The sequence below is a fragment of the Canis lupus genome, chromosome 34 (assembly GCF_048164855.1).
Source record: "Canis lupus baileyi chromosome 34, mCanLup2.hap1, whole genome shotgun sequence".
Classification (NCBI taxonomy): Eukaryota; Metazoa; Chordata; class Mammalia; order Carnivora; family Canidae; genus Canis; species Canis lupus.
Genome location: NC_132871.1, coordinates 23,513,058 through 23,535,855, shown reverse-complemented (window position 1 = coordinate 23,535,855; position 22,798 = coordinate 23,513,058). Strand labels below are relative to the sequence as shown.

At 36.4% G+C, this 22,798-nt stretch overlaps 1 protein-coding gene and 1 pseudogene across 7 annotated transcripts in view; one reads left to right on the top strand and one right to left on the bottom strand.

Moving 5' to 3' along the window:
- Window positions 1-22,798, top strand: part of SLC4A10 (solute carrier family 4 member 10) — a 285,441-nt gene that overhangs the window by 214,986 nt on the left and 47,657 nt on the right. The gene's annotated exons all lie outside the window — the stretch shown is intronic.
- Window positions 13,194-13,678, bottom strand: LOC140624445 (ribulose-phosphate 3-epimerase-like; annotated as a pseudogene).

Here is a 22,798-nt window from a genome sequence, read left to right as displayed (position 1 = left end):
ATAACACAGGAGAAACTCTAGATGACCTTGGGTTTAGTTAGGACTTTTTAGATACAACATCAAAAGTATGATTCATGAAAGAAAGAATTAAAGCCGGACCTCATTACAATTAAAATATTCTGCTCTGTGAAAGATAATGTTAAGAGAAGGAAAAGACAAGCCACAGACTGGGGGAGTGCATTTACAAAAGACATATCTAATAAAGAACTGTTACCAAAGAACTACTAAAACTTGACATTAATAAAATAGGATTTTTAGGGCAGTAAAACTACTCTGTATGATACTATAATGGTGCATACATGTCATTATAAATGTGTCCAATCCCATAGAGTGTCCAACAGCCAGAGCGAATCCTAATGTGAACTATGGACTTTGAATGATAATAATGTGTTAAATGTGGTTAGTTGGTTACTGCAAATGTTCCACTCTGGTGGTGAATGTTGATAATGGGAGAAGTGATATATATGTCCAGGCAGGGGGGTATAAGGGAAATCTCTGTATCTTGTGCTCAGTATCCCTGTGAACCTGAAACTACTCCAAAAAATGAAGTCTATTTAAAAAATTAAAGGTAATTTATATATATGATATTGGAATCTAGCAAGTGAATCGTGAGCTTCAGCTCCTAGTGATGGCACTTGAGGCTTAATTTATAACTGATTCAATATCCAGCCATTTTTCGTACCTGATGAGAGGCTAAAACAGTACCAGAATTCTGCTTATGGAATGTTTTACCTGCGAGGCATGTTGCCATGAAGCCTTTATGAGCTGAGTGTAATGCCAGTGTTGGCACTTTGTATATGATTTGATAATGTTACTTGGGGCATCTGCCATTCCTATTGGGAAGTTTTGAACCAGTTATTCTTGTTCATGTAAAATGTTGCTACATTATTTATTCATTTATCTCCACTTTGCTGGATATTTTAAGTGTCACCGCTACATACTTAATAATATTAGTCATGCTGAGTAGAGGCTTAGAGACATTGCTAATAACTTGTTTTGGAGGAAGAAACACTTCCCTTTAACTATTGAATTAATATGTTAATTTCCCTGAACACTATTTCTGCTAGATATTTTACAAAACTAACCAAATTCAGTTAACTTAGCATATTTTTTATACAAAAAATTCTTTTTAAAAAAGATTTATTTATTTATTTGTAAGAGACACAGAGAGAGAGGCAGACACAGACAGGGGGAGAAGTAGGCTCCCTGGGGGGGGGGGGCGCCTGATGCGGGACTCCATCCCAGGGTCCCAGGATCACACCCTGAGTTGGAGGCAGACGCTCAATCACTGAGCCACACAGGTGTCCCTATACATGAAATTCTTGATAAAACAAGGTGTTCATTTATTTTTTTAACAAAGAGGAAAACATCAGATAAAGAAGGATTTATATACAACTCTGGAAAAGAAGATGCTTACTTTGTAGAAACATTCTGTGGTTATTGTTCTCAGTAGCAGGCAAAAGAGTTGTTATAAACCACCCCAAAAAATTATCTCTATAAACAATCTCTCCGCAAGACTGTACAAATATTATGTGAAGGGTAACAAAATATGCTGTATAGATGAACTCTTATTGCTAGCCTCTGTGAAGTTGTGTCCAAGCCAGTTATGCTACTTCCACTCACTCCACTGTGTTGCTCATCTCTTCATTACATACATACCTGGTGTCTTCTTGTCTTCCTGTTCTATTAGAACTTGCTCTAAAGATAATTAGTAGGAGTCTAATTTTCTTTCTTCCATTTAAAAAAATTTTTGATATCAAAAAGAATGAAGCACCCACAGTAAAAAAAAAATTAATTATAAAATCAAATTTTTAGAAGATAAGAGATGGTCCTACTCACTCTGAAATCATATCACTGAGTATTATGGGCTGAATTGTTGTTCCTCAAAATTTGTATGTGGAAGCCCTAAACCCCAGGAGCTCCAAACTGTGACTATATTTGAAGACGGTGCTTTTAAAGAGGTTATTTGGGTTAAGTGAGGTCATATGGGTGGATCCTAATGAAATCTCACTGGTGTGCTTATAAGAAGAGAAAATTTAGGCACACAGACATGCTAATTGCACACACGTGATGAAAACACCATGTGAAGACACAGCAAGAAGGCAGCCATCTGCAAGTCAAAGAGAGAGGCCTCAGAGGAAACCAACCCTGTTAGCACTTTGATTGGGGAGTTTCAGCCTCCAGAACTGGGAGAGAATAACTTTCTGATGTTTAAGCCAACCAGTCTGTGGTATTTTGGTATGGCAGCCCTAGTAAACTAATATACTGGGTAGATGCTTATAACTTCGTCCAATTTGTGTTTGGAGTTGTAGACCAGATTCTCTCAAGTCTCTCTTCCTATTAATGGAGGTTCCATCCTTTCAGCTGTTTAGAATAAATAAAACCATGAATTTATTCTTGACTTTCTCACACATCTAGATTTCTCAGCAAATCAAATGGCTTTATATAGAAGATGAACACTTTTTTTTTTAAACCACCCTCTCTACCTCCATACTCTCTTTTCTAAATTATTTCAGTTCGATTTCCAACTAGTGTTCCTGATTTTATACTTGTTCTTTCATAGACTCTTCTCTATGAAGCAGCTGGACTTGTTCTCTTAAAACTCAAGTCACATCATGTTACTCTGCTATTCAAAGCCTACTGATAGCATCCCATTCTTTTCAAAGTATTGTGTGATCTGTTCTCTCTTATCTCCTACTTCTTCACTCTTCTGCCCCAGGCACACTGACCTGCTTGCCCTTCTGTAAACATACTTGGCATGTTTCTGCCTCTCAATCTTCATGTTTGCAATTCTTTTTGCCTGAATGCCCTTCCCCAGATATCTATGTGGCTTATTCCTTTCAAAATTAGCTACTTGAGGACTTTCTATCTGAAATTTCAACTCTGTTCTCTCCTTCTCCTGTGTAAAATATTGTATAATTTACTTAGATATTTAAAAGTAAGATTTATTAAGGCATCATTTTTGCGCACAATAAAATATACTCTTTTAAGTATATACTTAAATGAGTCTTAACAAGTGAATAACAGCGTATTGAAATATAGAACATTTCCCAAAATGTTTCCTTATGCTCCTTTGCAATCAATATCTCACACGAATCCACAACCCCTGACAATTACTAATATGATTTCTGTCTGAAGTTTTGCCTTTTCTAGAATTTCACAGAAGTAGAATTATAGAGTATGGGAACTTTTGTGTCTGCTTTTTTTTTTCATTTATTATAATACTGTTAAGATATACTCATTTTGTTATATGCCTCAGTTTATTCCTTTTTATTAGTGGGCAGTATTCCACTGTATAAATGTACCACAAATTATCTATCCAATCATAAATTGATGGCCATTTGGGTTGTTTCTGCTTTGAGGCTATATTACTTTACCTGAAGGTCTTTATTTGGGCTATGTCTTCATGTTCTCTTGGGTAAATATGAGGAAATAGGATTGTTGGGTTGAAAAGAGTATATTTTAGCTTTTTTAAAATTTTTATTTATTTATGATAGTCACACAGAGAGAGAGAGAGAAAGGCGGAGACACAGGCAGAGGGAGAAGCAGGCTCCATGCACCGGGAGCCCAACGTGGGATTCGATCCCGGGTCTCCAGGATCCACCCTGGGCCAAAGGCAGGCACCAAACCGCTGCACCACCCAGGGATCCCATATTTTAGCTTTATAAGAAACTGCCAATGTGGTTGTACCATTTTCATACTTACCAGCAATGTATGAGAGTTCCCATTGATCTGCATCCCCACCAGCATATAGTTTTGTGCTTATGTATGGTGGGTCCTTTATTAATTAATCTAATTTATTTATTGTCTGTGCCCCTTCTAGAGTGAACAATTCATGAATGGAGGGAATTTAGTCAGTTTCGATCACTGCTTTTCCAGTGTCTGAATCAGTTCCTGGCACAAAATAGATATTCAATGAATTTTTGTTGCATAAATGAATATTACCTCTGTTTAGGGCTAAAAACTTAAGACAAACAAAACACAAAAAACCAGAGGGTCAGAGGGTTTATGACTTACCCAAGTGGAAGAACTGGGGCTAAAACTCAAGACATCTGGGGCACCTGGGTAGCCCAGTCAGTTAAGCATCTGCCTTTGACTCGGGTCATGATCCCAGGGTCCTGGGATGGAGCCTCATGTAGGGCTCCCTGCTCAGTGGGGAGTCTGTTTCTACCTCTCTTTCTGCCCCTTGGCTCCCCCCTCCCCACTGCCTGTGCTCTCTCTTGTACTCTCTCTCTCAATCAAATAAATAATAAATAAATAAATAAATAAATAAATAAATAAATAAATAAATAAATAAAATAGTTAAAAAATAAAAATAAAACCTGAGACATCCAACATCTATTGAATAATTTTGACATTCTACTACATTATAAACCAAAGTAATTTTTATGATAAATATTTAGGATATAGAAGAGTTTGGATAAATTTTTATCGTATTTAGGTCTTTTATTTTATCTTCAAGTAGTTTTTACTTTCTAATAGGAAATACAAAATATAAAAATAGAGATAAAAACATAAATATTTGAATAATAGTAAAAGTAAAATGAATTCTTATCTTAGGGCTTATTAGAACACAACAGTACTTATTTAGATTACCCATAAATAGGCATTTGACAAGGAGGGAGAAAAATCTTGGCTAGAGAAATGAATTGTGCTGCATCACATTGAAGCCCTACATCAACTTGTTATTTTTAAGAAGCCTGGTAATAGCTTGGCTTAAAGATTGGGGTAGGAATCTGCACCAACAACCTATTCTGTGGCCCCTGAGAGCAACCCTCTAGAGATGATGTCTTAACTCTCAAAAAGGCGTAGGAAGTATATTTGAAACACATAGGAAATAAAAGATCTGGAAGCATAACTACCAAACCTATGATATTTGAGGGGGAAGAAGATAGGATTGTGAGAAAAAAAGCTTGTTTTCTCTGTATATTTCAAAGCATCCAACTGACATTGTGTGCATGTATTATTTCATAATTTCTTTCTAAGAATAAGTCTTTTTAAAATTTTATTTATTTATTCATGAGAGACAGAGAGAGGCTGAGTCACAGACAGAGGGAGAAGCAGGCTCCATGCAGGGAGCCCTATGTGGGACTCGATCCTGGGTCTCCAGGGTCACACCCTGGGCTGAAGGTAGGTGCTAAACCGCTGAGCCACTGAGGCTGCCCATAGAATATGTCTTCAGATGGGAAATTCATCTTATGGCAGGTCATAAGATGAGCTAATTAGGGCCAGGTGGTGCTCATCAAATCAGTTCCCTATAACCAAATTTACTTCTCATCTTAGGAAAATAGCTACCTAAAAACTTCAAAGGTAGAGCAAAATGTTTAAGATATAATAAATAGATTTGCTATTTTATTCATGTATTTTCTTACTCACTCACTCACTGGCTCATTCCTTCAATATCCATTTGTCCTCTCTGTTTTGTGTTAGCATTGATAGTACAAAAATGAGTATGATATGGTCTCTACTCTAAAGGAGCTCAGTGATTATCAAGAGCCTACAGATGCACTTTATACATTGTGCTGCAAATTGAATATTTGTTGAGTCAATAAATGAAGAGGGAGCTAGAGACAATGTATACTCAAATAATTGCAGCATACTGTAGCAAGTATTTATACTAGATATATGCATAATGGCCTGAAGGAAGAAGTGAGAAACTACCCTGGGGAGTTGGGAAATATTCAGAGAAGAAATAAACTCTAAGTAATCATGCTATCTCTGTTGTACCTGTCACTTGAGTTTATTATATTTGGCATATTTATGTTCTTTTCTCTTAATTATATCTGTATGTTCTGCATGAGCAGGTCATAATAGAGCCAAGGGCACTGAGGTACATAGAATGGACTCCTGGGGCAAATGGGCAAGGATCCTTAAAAATTATAATATGTTTTATCTGGCAAAAAATTAGGGATAATTACAAAGCTCTGAGAAGAATTATGTGATAATAGACTAAAAGATGATCATAGGAAGTGGAACAAGGATCAATAGCCTAGTGTGAAATGTTTAAGTCCTTACTATTGACTCAGACAATGGTAATGAGTGGGGGTGGGGAGGGAGAAAACCCAAAATTGACAAGGCTTTATTCATTCATTCAATAAAAAATTATGGAAAACTTTCTAATTTATATGAACTATAACAACATTTTGCATACATGACTTTACGAATTATTTTAATTTCACAATAACCTGTGGAGCGAGTATTACCCTGCTTTACAGATGATCAGTATGAGGCTCCAACAAGCTAATTTGCCCAATATCATATAGCCAATGAATAATAAATGAGAGTCAAACTCAAATCCATCTGGTGTTAAAGCCCATGAACTTTCTCCTACAACGTATTAAAATAAAAATAATAATAAAGGATTATTATTATTATTATTAATTATTATTACAATTCCTTAAAAGCAAGAACTGTCATATATTTCTGTGTATTTCCCATAGCAGTTAGTAAAGTAATCTGCACAAAATAATTTAAAACCATTATATATCAATGAATGAATAAACAACATTGCCTGCTGTGTGCTAGACTTTTGGATATAAAAGTGACAAATAGATGGGGTTTCTGCTCTTATATAGCATATTATCTATTAAAAAGTTAGACATTAAACATTACACAAAGAAGTGCTTAATTATAGTTGACATAAGTGCTAACACATAAAGGTGCGGACCATCGGGATCCCTGGGTGGCGCAGCGGTTTAGCGCCTGCCTTTGGCTCAGGGCACGATCCTGGAGACTGGGGATCGAATCCCACATCGGGCTCCCGGTGCGTGGAGCCTGCTTCTCCCTCTGCCTGTGTCTCTGCCTCTCTCTCTCTCTCTGTGACTATCATAAATAAATAAAAAAAATAACTATATGTTTAAAAAAAAAAAAAGGTGCAGACCATCATGAGAGTGAGAAATACTTCCAAAGTTATATATTTAGAGGCCAAGGAGAGGATACAGCTGTTTGAATGGAAATGAAATTCAAATGAGAAAAAGTTTAAGAATTTAATGGAGAGAGTATTTATGTTTTTAGTATTAGCTAGCAGTCATGGTGTTTTACAGAGTTATTTTGCATATTTTTGAAAAGCTCTTTTCTTCATGATATAGCTATAAGTTTAGATAATTTCCTAGAGAGATAAATATAAGTATTTAGACAATCTCTTCTAAGAACAAATTCCAAAATATGGAAATAGATATATTCATCAAAGATTTATCACTGTGTTATTTAAATAATCCTCTAAATAGAAACAAATTAAATGTTTAGTAATAAAAAATAAGTAAACCGGGATCCCTGGGTGGCGCAGCGGTTTGGCGCCTGCCTTTGGCCCAGGGCGCGATCCTGGAGACCCGGGATCGAATCCCACATCAGGCTCCCGGTGCATGGAGCCTGCTTCTCCCTCTGCCTATGTCTCTGCCTCTCTCTCTGTGTGACTATCATAAATAAATAAAAAAAATTAAAAAAAATATATTTAAAAAATAAGTAAACCATGTCACATCTATTAATAATTATAGTTATGAAGAATAACGGAGCCACACGGAGAATGCTTTCATTACGGTGCTACATAGAAAAGATTAAAGGGGTACCTGTGTGGTTCAGCCAGTTAAGCATCCAACTCTTGATTTTGGCTCAAGTCATGATCTCTGGGCCATGAGATCCAGCTCCATATCGGGCTCTGTGCTGGGAATGGAATCTGCTTGGAATTCTCTCTCTCCTTCTCTCTCTTCCCCTCCCCACCCATCTTAAAAAAAAAAAAAAAAGAAAAGTAAAGATTAAAGACATTGTATGCTTATACACATGTTGAAAATATATATAAGAACTACTGTTAGAAATATGTCAAAAACATTATAGTAATAGATGGAAATACTATGAGAGATTTCTTGTTATTTTTTATTCTGTAAATATTCTGTAATGTGATTTTATTATTTTGTTAACTCAAAATACTGAAAAGGAGAAAAGACTAGGTATAAAATGTGTTTGGCTTCTACATAGAAATCATAGTTCTCTGATTTTATGCTTTATATCAATACCTAACTTGCTATACAGCACTCTGGGGGCTAATTTAGTCAATAAAGAGACTTCAAAAAGAGAAATAAATCACGAACCATTATTGTTCAGTACACACAGGAAGGTACTAATAATAACTACAAAGACAAAAAGGAGGGCATCTGCAACCCAGAAACTAAAATTAGTAATAATGTTGAAGGGAGTTCTACCAAATTATGTTTTCCAGAAGACAGCCACAGGCTCTTCTCATGTAAGGAAGACTGATCACCTCCATTAGCCTTGAAACAAAAGCAAAGACTTCTGGATGAGGGCATTTAATTATAATGTTTATCTAATCACTCTGTAGCCATTTATATAAATAAGATGGCATAGAGCACATGCTTTTCTTTGGGCAAAGTAAGTAGAGGATGTGTTTGGTGAAGTGTATTTTAAGCCAAACAATCCAACAACACAAGTCAAGATTATTGGCATTTTATACTGGTGTTTTAAAAACTGTAAAAAAGTGCAGATACTGCCCATTGTTTTGCCTTTGGATTGTTCAACTTCCCAGTCTATGAGCTGATTTTAGCGACAGTTGTATACCAATAACAACGGTGATGATACCTAATACCTAATTAGTATTTACTTATCTATATTGACTCATTTTATTCTCATAATACCCCCATGTGGTTGGTTGCTCTCATTAGCCCCACTTCAAGAAAACTGAAATATAGGGAGGTTAAGTAACTTGCCCAATGTTGTTCAATAAAGTGCTTGGATTTGAATGATATAGGAATTCTGGCTAGAGAGTCTGAAGCCCAGTGTCCTAGGCACCAGGCTATCTTATGCACCTAAAGGAATTTTTTGTCTGTTTGTTTTTGTTTTACAATTTTATTTATTTGACGGGGGGAGAGAGAGAGAGAGAGAGAGAGAGAGAGCACAAGCAGGTGGAGTAGCAGGCAGAGGAAGAGGGAGAAGCAGGCTCCCCGCTGAGCAGGAAGCCCAGTGTGGGGCTTGATCCCAAGACCCTGAGATGATGACCTGAGCCAAAGGCAGACACTTAACCAACTGAACCACCCAGGCATCTTAGACATTTTTTTCATTGATATTTCCATCTTATGGCCAGAGTCACTAAAAATTATTCTAGATGAAACTAACAACAGAGCTTATTCCAGACTCCGATTCCATCTCTTCACATTGCTGTCTCGTTTTCTTTTCTTTCTTCTTTTCCTTTGGTAGTTTTGTATTAGAGTTATTTGGACTAAGTTCATCGATATAGATGAAGAGCAGAAAAGTGAGTTTGTTTCCTCATTTTATCATGATTTATTTATTTAGAATATTTATATATTTAGAATATCTGCTTTTGACATTCAATAACCCTAAATATCCAGAGCCTTTTTTGAGCTACCAAGAGTTGGTACAGATACTTTTTTTTAAAGGTTTTATTTATTGATTCATGAGAGACACACAGAGAGAGGCAGAGACACAGGCAGAGGGAGAAGCAGGCTCCATGCAGGGAGTCCGGCGGGGGACTCGATCCCGGGACTCTGGGATCACTCCCTGAGCCCAAGGCAGACACCCAACTGCTGAGCCACCCGGGTGTCCCTAGGTACTTTTTTTTAAACTTCCTGTACAAGCATGCAGCCTCTAAGAACTAAGTGTTGAGATTTCAAACATCAGAGGGGCAGACTGAGGAAAGAACAATGATTTGATGGCTATACGTGATATCTGTGATGTAGGTTAATAAATGTATTTTTCCTTTTTGGAATTGATTTATGAATGAGCAATATTATTAACTAGAGATAGGCCTGACAAGGAGGCATAGGTGACTAACATCCACTTAGAGACCTGACTCTCCAAAAAATAAGTTTCTTATGAGCTATTTTTATACCAAATTGTACTTTCAGAACAAATTTAGTACTAAGTATGTAGTCATTTCATTGTTGAAATGTAACTATCCTCCCAGAAGTGGAGTAACACATTATGCCATTGTCCTCACTAACACAATACAATCATTTAGAAAACAGAGACCAGGGATCCCTGGGTGGCTCAGTGGTTTAGCACCTGCCTTTGGCCCAGGGCGCGATCCTGGAGTCCCGAGATCGAGTCCCGTGTTGGGCTCCCAGCATGGAGCCTGCTTCTCCCTCCTCCTGTGTCTCTGCCTCTCTCTCTCTCTCTCTCTCTCTCTCTCTCTCTATGTCTATCATAAATAAATAAATAAAATCTTAAAAAAAATAGAAAACAAAGACCATAACCCTGAGGGAATGATGCATACAGCAAGCATAGTGAGTGGAGACATGATACCAGCCCAGTGGCCAGGTTTAGATGATGCCAAGAGAAATAGGAATCTGGGTAGTTGGGCCAAAGGAGGTGGTGGTAGTATAGCTGTCAGGATATGAGGGCAGGGCTGCAGGGTGTTTTTTTGGGGAGGTCGGATTATCTCAAAGGAGAAGTATGTACAAGGGGGAAACTGAGACGATCATACAGTGTAATGTAGTTTATTTAATTCATTCTAGAGTCATCTCACTCTTCTGGCTGTGCTGATGAAGATTACAGGAAGTTACAGCCGGAGGAAGCATATTGTAGCTAAAAGAGCAGAGGTTTCAGGGTCAAGCAGACCTGGATTCAAATTTGATCAGTATGGCCTTGAATAGGTTACCACTCAGTTTCCTCCATCTATAAAATGTAGAAAAAAATCAAACGATTAAACTACGAAACAAAGTGCCTCCTGCCATGCACTGGTAGCCGTCTGCATGTCATATCTATATGCATAATACACAGTACTAGAGAAAGCACATTTATACATAGATATATACATTCATCTGTTTTAGTGCTACATTTCTCCTTTGTTACATATACTCTTTATTTTATATTTTAGTTTCCTTTCATCATATGCAAATTTACTTTCACCAAATTTTCGGAATATTCAGATCATTTCCTATTAAATAATTTTCTCTTGTTCTCCTGAGGTAACTTAGCAAAATGACCAAATTAGAGAATTCTAATTGTTAGCTACCTAAAAAGAATCTTTGCCACTTGATATAACAGATTCAGACAATATATTACTAATTTACTCTGACAATAAAAAGATTATTGCTTCTAATGAATATTAACTGTTTTCTTTTTGGCAACACTACTATGCAGTAATCATCTATGTTATTATTTGAATTTGTCACAAGGCTCAGGAATGATTTCTGGCAGTTCTGCATGTTTAGATGAAACTTGAATGATAGCATATACATTCCCTGGGCACATATAATTAATCTGTGTAGCAGTTTAAATACATGTTTTATGATTCTAAAAAGAAGACTTTAGGGAACATATGCGAGTCTAAAGCTAGGCACATGTTCCCATGACCCTAAGTTACGGATCCTTGAATGATCCCTATCATCTAATAGGACCTTGAAGTCTTACCTGGCAGGTCTCTGAGCAGCTCTCCAAGCCATTTGCTTCCTCACTCCCACCTGCTTAGTTAGCTGGGGATCCCATTGGGGTGAGGAGGGTGGGGGAAGGGCAGGTAGCATTTTTGTTCTTCCTCACACTGCCTTCAGTTTACTTTCTTCTCAGAACCATCCCTAGGGAGCTAAAAGATCTCAGAAATATGAAAAATGTTTCTGCCTTACAAGTTTGGAGGCCCTGGACCTGACCATTTAAAATATTTATTTTTACATTTTTTTCAAGTTCTAACCATTTATGCAGAGAAAAAAAACTACAGATACCTGTCCTTTTAACAAAATTTCTTACCATACTTACATAACAAGAGTTTTTAGAAGAATAAAGTCGTTGGTACATATTTGTTTTCTAAGTATAGCTTTGGGCATAGTTATAAATATTTTAGTTTGTGGGTTAATGCTGTACCTTGTCATATCCTAACCTACCTGGTCTTTCTTGGAGTAATAAAATAGATATCCTTGAGGCCAATATCCAAAGTTTCAGAATATGCTCAGTCATCTGACTCTTCTACAGAATAAAATTAGACTGGAAATAAGACAATGGTAAGCCAAAGAAGCCTCCTTTGCCCACCCCTCACCTCAAGGGCTCCATTTGTAAAAGAAATTTTGACCAGAAATTCTGTGCCCTAATAGATCCCTTTCTTGATACCAGCCTGCTGCTGAGCTTTAGCTTCTCATTTTTAAATGAGGACAAAGATACCTACCCTACTAGTCATAGGCATGATCTGTTGGTTTACTATTATCTCAAAGTACTTTGTAACCCACATAGCAAGCTTATGTAATGATAGCTACTTTATACTGAGTACTAAGTTCTAGGAATAGTACCGGAAGCTTTATATATATTATGATACCTCTTCTAAGCCTCAACACAACCCCGCACAATTGTTATAATTACATTTGATGTACAATGAGTTAACAGAAACTCATAGAGGTTGTGCAGTTTTCTGAAGTCAAATAGGTTGAAAGGGATGAGTCAAGATTCACGTCAGTATTTCCAAATGGAAGCTTTAATTTTCTTTCTACTCAGAACTAAGGCAGCAGTATTGTTTAATGTCCTTAAGAATGGTAGGTGGCATTAAGAAAAGGGGAAGAAAAAATACTGAATAATCTGTCCCTTCCAGGAAAGCTGACAAATAACCTTGATAAAATCAAGGTTGATAAAATCAAGACAAATCAAAATTTTAGAGAAGACCACCTGAAAACCCCTGGGCTTCATACATTTTTATGTAGTAAGTGTTGAGTAAAAAGGGAAAATAGACGTTTTAGATGCAAGAAGAGTTTGGTAGATCCAAGCTTAGATTTTTTTCATAAGTTCCACTCTAGTTATATTGTCAATCATATACACAAATCACAAGTGACATGAAATAAGAAAAATTTAAGGACTTCCTTTGCTTTTGGAAAACCGATGGTAAACAACAGAAAGTTCTTTTCAGAAATGCAGCAAATTATTTTTTTGTAATAGCTAATATAGCTTCTTTAGGCGTTAAGAGAGATTTATTGCATTTCTATTTATAATCTTAATACAGCTATATTTTCATTCTTTATAAAAATCAAGTCTCTCAGCAGAAAGTGTATTTTACCACAGTAATCTTTAAAGTCCATCACTAAAGATGTAAGTATACACACTAATTTCTAACCCCCTAGGGCATTTTGCACAATGGATTTTAGACATTGGAATAAATAGTTGCTCAGGAAAGCGGTACTGCCTCATGCAATATGATTTAGTGGTCAACATTCTTGTTTTCCAAAAAAAGGGAAATTTCATGAGCAGAAACATTAGGCTCCTTGAGATTTCACTGATGAAGAGAATGTTTCTGAACAAATATATCCTAACAGGTTGATCACAGATCTGGGGGATTCACTCCTCATAATAGCACTGCCGGACAGAGTCATGTTAGCACCTATATTTGCAGTTACGGATCGTGTCATACCTGCCCTAACATTGACCTCTGTGTCTAAAGATGGCACTGGATCCTACACTGTTGGACTTTTGACACTGTATCTTCCATATGTTGCTGCCCTCCAAATTCAGGTTCCACTGGCATAACAGAGCTTGTATCTATCTGATTAGCCCACGTTGCTGAATATTCCACTGTAGCTCCTAGTTTGATGGCAAGTCTAACCTTCATCTCATTTTCCCAAGTATCTTTAATCAAAGCCCCAGGGGTCTTAGTATCCTCAAGATGAAATGTATATTGATTGGCTACTACTGCAGCCACTGGCCTCACCCAGTGTTCCAGTCTGGACACCGTCCTCTGCATGCCAAAGAATCCTGGCCTCGCTGCTTTTAGAAACTCTCTATCACAGGGTGACCAAAGGTGATGTGAACAGAATGCCCATCTATCTGTTACATCTGGGTGTAGATAATTGGCCTGGAGGCCAATGTCTGGACGCACTCAGTACCCAAATTTGGCCAGGTTGCTGTTGAGGATGGATGGGCCAGTCTTACAGCCAGACATTATGGTACTGGTTCCCAAGAACCAAGTTATTCCATGAATCCCCTGGTGAGATGAAGGTGTCATCTCAATCAGTCCTGTTTTAAAATGTGTTGGTACTTTAATTGTTAAGCAGTGACTAATTTTTCTTTTGAAATGATGATCAATTTTCCCAGTGTAAATCAAAGTAAAGCCATGAGTTATAGCTTTGAAGAATTTATTTTAGAATCAGTTATGTCTGAAGTTTACTTGCCTATTATTCAAATGAGTCAGAACTAGCAATTTGCTTTGTTTTTGTTACTTAAGTGCAGTTAGATAACAGAAGAGCTGGCTTGTTTAGTGATTTCACTAAAATATGCAAATGAATAACCTCAAATCTCCACTGATGTGCCCTTTGTTAGTAATATAAATGGGATCAAAGGGCTAGTAAATGTTTTTGTTCCCAACTTCCTTTTAAATGAAATTCTTCCTTTCAAATAAAATTCTATGTGTGTATGTGCATGTATATAAATATACGTATATATACACACATATATATATTTTCCCATTTAATGTATACATCTCCTATAATGCTAATTCTTTCTTATTATGTTACTCCTACAAGAAATTTGGCATATTTTTCCTATTTTGCATTATAGTTTCCTTTTATCATCAATAAATTTACTTTTAACAAATGTTCAGAGTATGAAAATGTTTTCCCATCAAACTCCTATGGTGTTGAGCTTTTTTTTCTGATGCAGAGTAACAGAATGTTCAATTTGGGGGATTTCCCATCATGGGAACATGCTCTCCCTTACTACTGAACTGATTTACAGACAGAGTTTGGCAGGTTCATATATGTATAAGCAGAATAGTAGCAAGACATATGAAGACCTATAAGCCTTGCTTTTTCACTGTTGCTTTTTCATCTAATCCTGGCACAACTGTGAAAGAACCAGAGTTTCTAAACAAGACATTGTAGGCACAATTGGGTATATTGAAGGCTATCATAGGTGTAATCCTTAAACCTTCATTTGGAGGATCCAAGATCAATGTGAGTGCTTACGTTCTACTTTTTTTCACTCCAAGTTTTTATTTAAATTCCAGTTAGTTAACATACAGTGTCACATTAGTTTCAGGAGTAGAATCTACTGATATATCACTTACATGCAACACCCAGCATTCATCACAAGTGCCCTCCTTAATACCCAGCACCTATTTAATCCATCCTCTCACTCACCACCTCTTCAGTACTCTAGGTTCTACTTTTGAGAAATAAGTAATGATCTGATTTCAGACTATAGACATGCTGCTGGCAGCTCTACTGTTAATTTTTACTTCCTAGACCAGTGTCTAAGCATCTTCATTAACTATGGAAAGGTCATTCATGTTAAAATTTGTCCCTGGACATATTGGAATTTATTCCTGGGATTAAGAAAGGATGCCTTGTAGTAATAGGCAGCTCTTTTATGCATGATAACATTGATATCTGTGGTGGTCCAGAACTTCAGGAATTACTTGATCTGCCTCCCACACTTCCCTTTGGTGGGTGCCAAATGCAGTTGTCTACTGTGTCCACTGATTCTTCTTGCAAGACCTGTCAGTGACCTAAGCACTTTCCTTTAATGCCATTTTTTGAAAGCCTGAGCTGCAGTTGTTCTAGATAATGCCTAGATCTGATCTTTTCAATGAATGATGTGGGCTTTGTATGAGGACGGCAAAACCAACATTAATCACAAAAACCAAAGAGATAATGGAATAAGATTAAGAAATCTTTCCAAAAAAAAAATCCTTCAAAAGGTTCCTAGTGTTCTCATTTTAACACTCAAAATAATTTTGAGGGCCCTCCATGCTCAGTCTATGCAGTCTGGGCCTTGTCTATCTGCTTCTGCCACACTAAACTTTCTACGTATGTCTATCTGCTCCTTGACTCAGGCCTTCCCACCTGCTATTTGCTCTTTCTAGTCCACCCCCTCCACCACCCTGCCCATACCATTTCTTACTTAATTTTGTTCACTTTTTAGTAGATCTCAGCTCAAACACCACTTTCTTAAAGTTTTCCTTAAGCACCCAGATTCAAGGTGTGGCTCTCCTTTTATTTACCTTCTTAGCAGCCTAGAATTATTTATAGTGCATTTCACAAATGTATTTATATTTTAATTTTTAAAATTGATGTATAGTTGACACAATGTTGTATTGGATTCAGGTGTGCAACATAGCAATTCAACATCTGTATATGTTATGCTGTGCTCACCACAGGGTAGCTGCCATCTGTTTCCATACAAGGCTATTATAATACCATTGACTCTATTCCCTATACTGTGCCTTTTATTGCCAGGACGTACTCATTCCATAATTGGAAGCCTGTAAGTCCCACTCCTCTTCACCTATTTTGGTCATCCCCCAACCTGTTCTCCTTTGGCAGTCATCAGTTTGTCCTCTGTATTATGGATCTATTTCTGCTTTTTATTTGTTTTTGTTTTTGTTTTGTTTTGTTTTGCTTATTCATATGCTTGTTTTTTAGATTCCATATATAAGTGAAGTGAAATTACATAGTATTTGTTTTTCTCTGGCTTATTTCACCTAACCTACTACCCTCTATGTGCATCCATGTTGTCACAAATGGCAAGATCTCATTCTTTTTATGGCTGAGTAATATTCCATTGTGTGTGTTTCTTTATCCATTCATCTGTCGATGGACACTTGAGTTGCTTCCATGTCTTGGCTATTGTAAATAATCCTGCAACAGACACTGAGGTTCATGTATCTTTTCAATTTAGTATTTTCCTTTCTTTGGGTAAATACATGCTAGTGGAATTACTGGATTGAATGTATTTCTATTTTTATTTTTTTAATTGAAGTATGATTAACATACAGTATTATATTAGTTTCAGGTGTACAATATAATTATTCAACAATTCAATACATTTCTCAATGCTCATCATAAGTTTATTCTTAATCCTCATCACCTAGTTTACCCATCCGCTACACACCTCCCCTCTGGCAACCACCAGTTTGTTCTCTATTCGAGAGTCAGGTTTTGTTGTTGTTGTTGTTGTTGTTTAAGATTTTATTTATTTATTCATGAGAGACACAGAGAAAGAGAGAGAAAGGCAGAGACACAAGGCAGAGGGAGAAGCAAGCTCCGTGCAGGGAGCTTGACATGGGACTCTATCCCAGGTATCCAGGATCAGGCCCTGGGCTGAAGGTGGCGCTAAACTGCTGAGCCACCCAGGCTGCCCAAGAATCAGGTTTTTTGTTTGTCTCTGTTTTCTTTATTTGTTTTGTTTTTTAAATTCTAACATATGAGTGAAATGATGTGCTATTTGTGTCTATCTAACTTAGTATTTGTTATCAGCATGCTATGAAGGCACACACACGAGTTGTGTCTTTCTACAAGGTCAGCTTTATTGAATCATAAAAGCAAAGTTAAATCATAACTATAAAACAGGTTCAGGATACCAAACTCAATGACATTTCACCGTGTCATTAAACTTGGCTTCTTACATAGCATACAGAGCAGGACAGAAGACAAACCACACAACAAACAAGATAACAGAAAGGTGTTGGATGTTAATGAACCAAAGGACCAAACGTAAAGTTGGTCTGTGGGTCTGCATTTGACATAAGGCCTCAGTCTGGTCTGGGTCAGTTCTGGGCACTTAGACTGCTTCTTATGCTCAAGCAGTGAAAGATCTCGGTCCTATTCAGAAATTAATCAGGCAGGGGCTTTGGTGGCCGTTGCCTATTTTAAGTAGCCAAACATAGAAGGGTCAGGTCTGAAGAGTCTGACATTTTGCTGCCAAAATCCTTCCCTTTTTAAAGGGATTTAATTGGTTTCAAATTCCTGTGGACCTCCTCTGGTTCTGCTTGTTATCAGTTCTGGGGGGTCAGCTGATATTAGTTGCAGGATAGCTTCTCCCTGTAGCACTTTTCAGTGCTTGTGTCATTGCTTCACGCAGGCCCCTGCTTGACGCAGGCTTCTATTTGACGTGAGAGACTCCATTTTTCTCTCTACAGCATTATATCCTTTAGATCCATCTATGTTGTTGCAAATGGCAAGATTTCATTCTTTTTTACGACTAAATAATATTCCATTGTATGTATGTACTACAATTTATTTATCCATTCACCTATTGATGGAAATTTAGGTTGTTTCTCTACATTGTTCACTCTAGAGCTAAGTAGTGTGCAGTGATTACATATCCTTCTCTATGGCTCTAGTATCATGACTCCTATGCCATTACAAAATGTTCTGAATAGATAATTACAGAATGGTAACATAAGAAGCTCAAACAATTCCCTCTCTGCTATGAAATAACCACACTGGTAAAAACCATTTTAAAAAGCAATAATGAAGAGGCACCTGGGTGGCTCAGTGGTTGAGTATCTGCCTTTGGCTTATGTCATGATCTCAGGGTCCTGCGATCGAGTCCTGCATCGGGTTCCCTACAGGGAGCCTGCTTCTCCCTCTGCCTCTGCCTCTCTCTTTCTCTCTGTGTCTCATGAATAAATAAATAAAATCTTTAAAAAAAAAAGCAGTGGAGGGGCACCCAGCTCAGTATGATAGAAGCTTCATCCTAGGCAAGTATAGCTAAGAACACGGGCCCCTTCTCCTTCTAACTTCCAGGGGAGAACAGTGGTATCTTCTCAAGAAGAGTAGGTTGCAAGCATTTATCATTCCACTCCCATCCCCTGCATGAGTTATGAAAACTAAATGTTGAGTCAGTGCATCCAACAGTTTGGGGCTACCTTCATTCATCCAGACCCACCCAAAGTGTAGGCCTTGATTTCTACCCTTGCCCAGTTCCTTACTCCTAAAGCAAGGGAATCACTCAGAAAAAAACATACCATTGTCCAGGCTCCTAACTCCGGAGCCAAACCTCAGAGATTTTGCCCAGGGAGGGCCCCAAAATTCTCTACAAAAGTACTGGTTTTCTTTAAAGCACAGCCTAAAACAGACTCTCATAAATAATAGAAGCTTTGGTGGAAGGCAATTAAGAGGTGGTAGGTAGCTGTATGAGAGACACAGGCTAACAATAGGCCACCTAGTGTTCCAGAGAGAACCAGGGAAAGACAGCTAAGAGCCCTTCCAGGGTCAGAAAAACTTCAAACAATGACCTCTAGCAGAGAAGCTAGAATTTAATCAGATCAGATCACCAGAGCAGTTTATGCTTCTAGGTTATTGTAAAAAACAATAGAGCAATCAGCCAGCAATTAGTGTACTCCAATAGCTGGATGTATATGGTAAGCTCTAAGAAAACCACAAATAAAATAACTCAAATATAATATAATACTGAAGAATAAAAACCAGCAGTGTTCTTAACATTGTGGTCAAATGAATTCTCCTTTTTAACATTTCATGAGCTGCTCAAAATCATTTCATATTTTAGTTTCTTCCTCTTTGGAATATGCTTTTCTTGTAAAACCTTTTATCTTTCCTAGAATTGCTGACCGCTTTCTTTTTTTCTTGCCTTCTGTGCTTGAATATCTTCAAGCTTTTCTAAGAATTCAGTAAGTCTATCCTGTTGACTCCTTACTAAAATTTTAAGTATGTAGTACAGCAGATGTTGCACAGTAGATCTCTTGAAATTTTTCATACTGCATGACTAAAACTCTGTATCTGACGAACAACTCCCATTTCTCCTCCCCTGGCCCTAGAACCCACCATTCTACTTTCTGTTTCTGTAAGTCTCACTACTTTAGATATCTCATAAGTGGAATCCTGAGGTGTTTGTTCCACTCTGACCGGCTTATTTCACTTAGTATAATTTCCTCAATGTTTAATTATCCTTGTGGTAGCATATGACAGGATTTCCTTCTTTTATCAATGGATGAATAATATTTCATTGCATATATATATCATATTTTCTTAATCTATTCATCTGTAGATGGACGTTTAGATTATTTCCACCTCTTGGCTGTTGTGAACAATGTTGCAATGAACATGGGAATGCAAATATTTCTGCATGATCCTGGCTTCAATTCTTTTGGATAAATAGTCAGAAGTGGGGTTGCTGGGTTATATAGTAGTCGTATTTTTTTTTGTTTTTTGTTTTTTTAGTAGTTGTATTTTTAATCTTTTGAGGGACCTGCATAGTATTTTCTGTAGTGGCTGCACCATTTTATATCCTAACAGCAATATTGGCACAAGGGTACCAATTTCTCCACATCCTCACCAACACTTGTTCTTTTCTCATGTTTTGTTTGTTTTGTTTATTGCGGTCATCCTAACAGGTGTGAGGTGATACCTCCTTATAGTTTTGACTTGCATTTTCTTGATGATTAATGATGTTGAGTATTTTTTAAATATAGCTATTGATCATTTGTAGGTCTTTTTTTTTTTTTTTTTTTGGAGAAATCTCTATTTAAGTCCTTTTCCTTCCTCACCCCATTTTTTAAAGTAGGCTCCACATGGGGCTTGACCTCATGACACTGAGATCAAGAATCAGACATTTAGCCAACTGAGTCACCCAGGCACTCCTACCCATTTTTAATCAAGTTGTTTTATTGCTATTGAATTGTAGGAAATCCTTATATATTTTGGATATTAACACCTGTTCATTCTCTTGACTGTTTTCTTTGATATGTAGGAGTTTTATAATTTGATAAAGTCCCACTACCTATTTTTGATTTTGTTGCCTGTGATTTTGGTGTTATATTCAAGAAATCATTGCTAACACCAACGTCATAAAGCTGTTTCCCTGTTTTCTTGAAGGAATTTTATAGTTTCCGGTCTTATTTTTAAGTCTTTGTCCATTTAGAATTGGTTTTTATATATAGTGTAAGAAAAAATTTCATTCTTCTATATGTGGATATCCAATTTTCCCAGCAACATTTTTAAAAAGACTATCCTTTCCCCATTTGTGTCTTGCCGTTGTCCTGTTGAAGACCTTTTGACTGCATACATGAAGGTTTGTTTCTGGGCTCTCTATTTAGTTCTATCGATCTATATATCTGTCTTCATTTCAGTACCATACTCTGTGATTATTCTAGCTTCGTAATAAGTTTTAAAATCAGGTAGTGTAAGTCTTCCAACTTTATTCTATTTTTCTCAAGATTGTTCTGACTATTCAGAATCCTTTGTGGATTCATGTGAAAATTAGAATTATATTTTTCTATTTCTGTGAAAAATGCCACTGGGATTTTGTAGGGATTACAGGAAATATGTAGACCACTTTGGGTAATATGGGCATTTGAACAACATTAAATCTTCAATCCATGAACACATGTATAGCTTGTCATTCATGTCTTTACCTTCTTTCAGCAATGTTTTGTAATTTAAATGTTCATCTTTCATATCTTTAGTTACATTTATTCCTAAGTATTTTATTCTTTTTAATGCTATTATAAATACAGTTATTTTCTTAATTTTCTTTTTGGATTGCTTACTAGTTTATGGAAGTTCAACTGAGTTTTATATGTTGATTTTTTATCCTACAATATTAATTAATTTAGTACTTCTAACAGATTTTTATGTGTAGTATCTTTATAGTTTTCTACATATAAGATTATGTCATCTGCAAAAGATAATTTTACTTCTTTTCCAGTTTGTATGCCTTTTATTTCTTTTTCTTATCTAATTACTCTACCTAGGACTTCCAGTACTATGTTTAATTAAAATGGCAGGAGTGGTCATCCTTGTCTTGTTCTTGATCTTGGAGGAGAAGCTTTTGGTTTTTCCCTATTGATTAAGATGTTAGCTGTGGGCTTGCCATATATATTTTTATTATATTGAGATAATTTCCTTCTATTCCTTGTTTCATGAGTGTTTTTTTTTTAAATCATGAAAGGGTGTTGAGTTTGTCAAATGTGTTTTATGCATCTAATAAGACGATCCTGTGATTTTTATCTTTTATTAATGTGGTATTCTATTAATGTGGTTTATTACACTGCTTGATATTTTGTATGTTGTATCACCCTTGCATTTCAGGGATAAATTTCATGATGTGGGAGCCTTTTAATGTGCTGTTATATTTGATTTGCTATTATTTTAGTGGGGGTTTTTGAATAAATATACATCAGAGACTATGGGCTTGCAATTTTTCTTCTTTATAGTATATTTTTCTGGCATCAGTATCAGGGTAATGCTGTCCCCATAAAATGAATTTGGAAGTGCTTCTTCCTCATCAGCTTTGTGAAAGGGTTTGAAAAGGATTGACATCAATTCTTCTCTAAATGTTTGATAGAAATGACCAGTGAAGCCATATGATCATGGGCTTTTCTTTTCTGGGACTTTTAAAAATACTGATTCAATCTCCTTACTTGTTATAGGTCTATTCAGAATTTCTATTTCTTCATATTTCAATTTTGCTAAATTTCCTGTTTCTAGGAATTTGTCCATTTCTTCTAGGTTATCCAATTTGTTGGCATATAATTGCTCATAGTAATCTCTTAATAACTCTTTTAATTTTGGTAGCATCAGTTGTAATACCACCTCCTTCATTTTCAATTTTGAGTCTTCTCTATTTTTTTCTTAGTCTAGCTACAAGTTTGTCAATTTTATTGATCTTTTCAAAACACAAACTCCATTTCATTGATCTTTCCTATTGTTTTTCTAGTCTGTTTCATTTATTTTTGCTCTGATTTTAATTATTTCCTTTCTTCTGCTAATTTTGGGCTTAGTTTGCTCTTTTTCTAGTTCCTTGTGGTTTAACATTAGGTTGTTTATCCTAGATTTTTCCTCATTTTTGATGTAGGAATTGATTGCTATAAACTTCCCTCTTAATACTGCTTTTGCTGGATCCTAAGTCTTATTATGTTGTGTTTTCATTTTCATTTGTCTCAAGATATTTTCTAATTTTTTTTTTTTGATATCTTCTTTGACTCACTGGTTCTTCAAGAGTGTGTTGTTTCATTTCCATGTATTTGTGAACTTTCCAGTTTTCATTCTCTTACTGTTTTCTGGTTTCATTGCATTGTGGTTAGAAAATATATTTAGTATGATTTCAGTCTTTTTAAATTTGT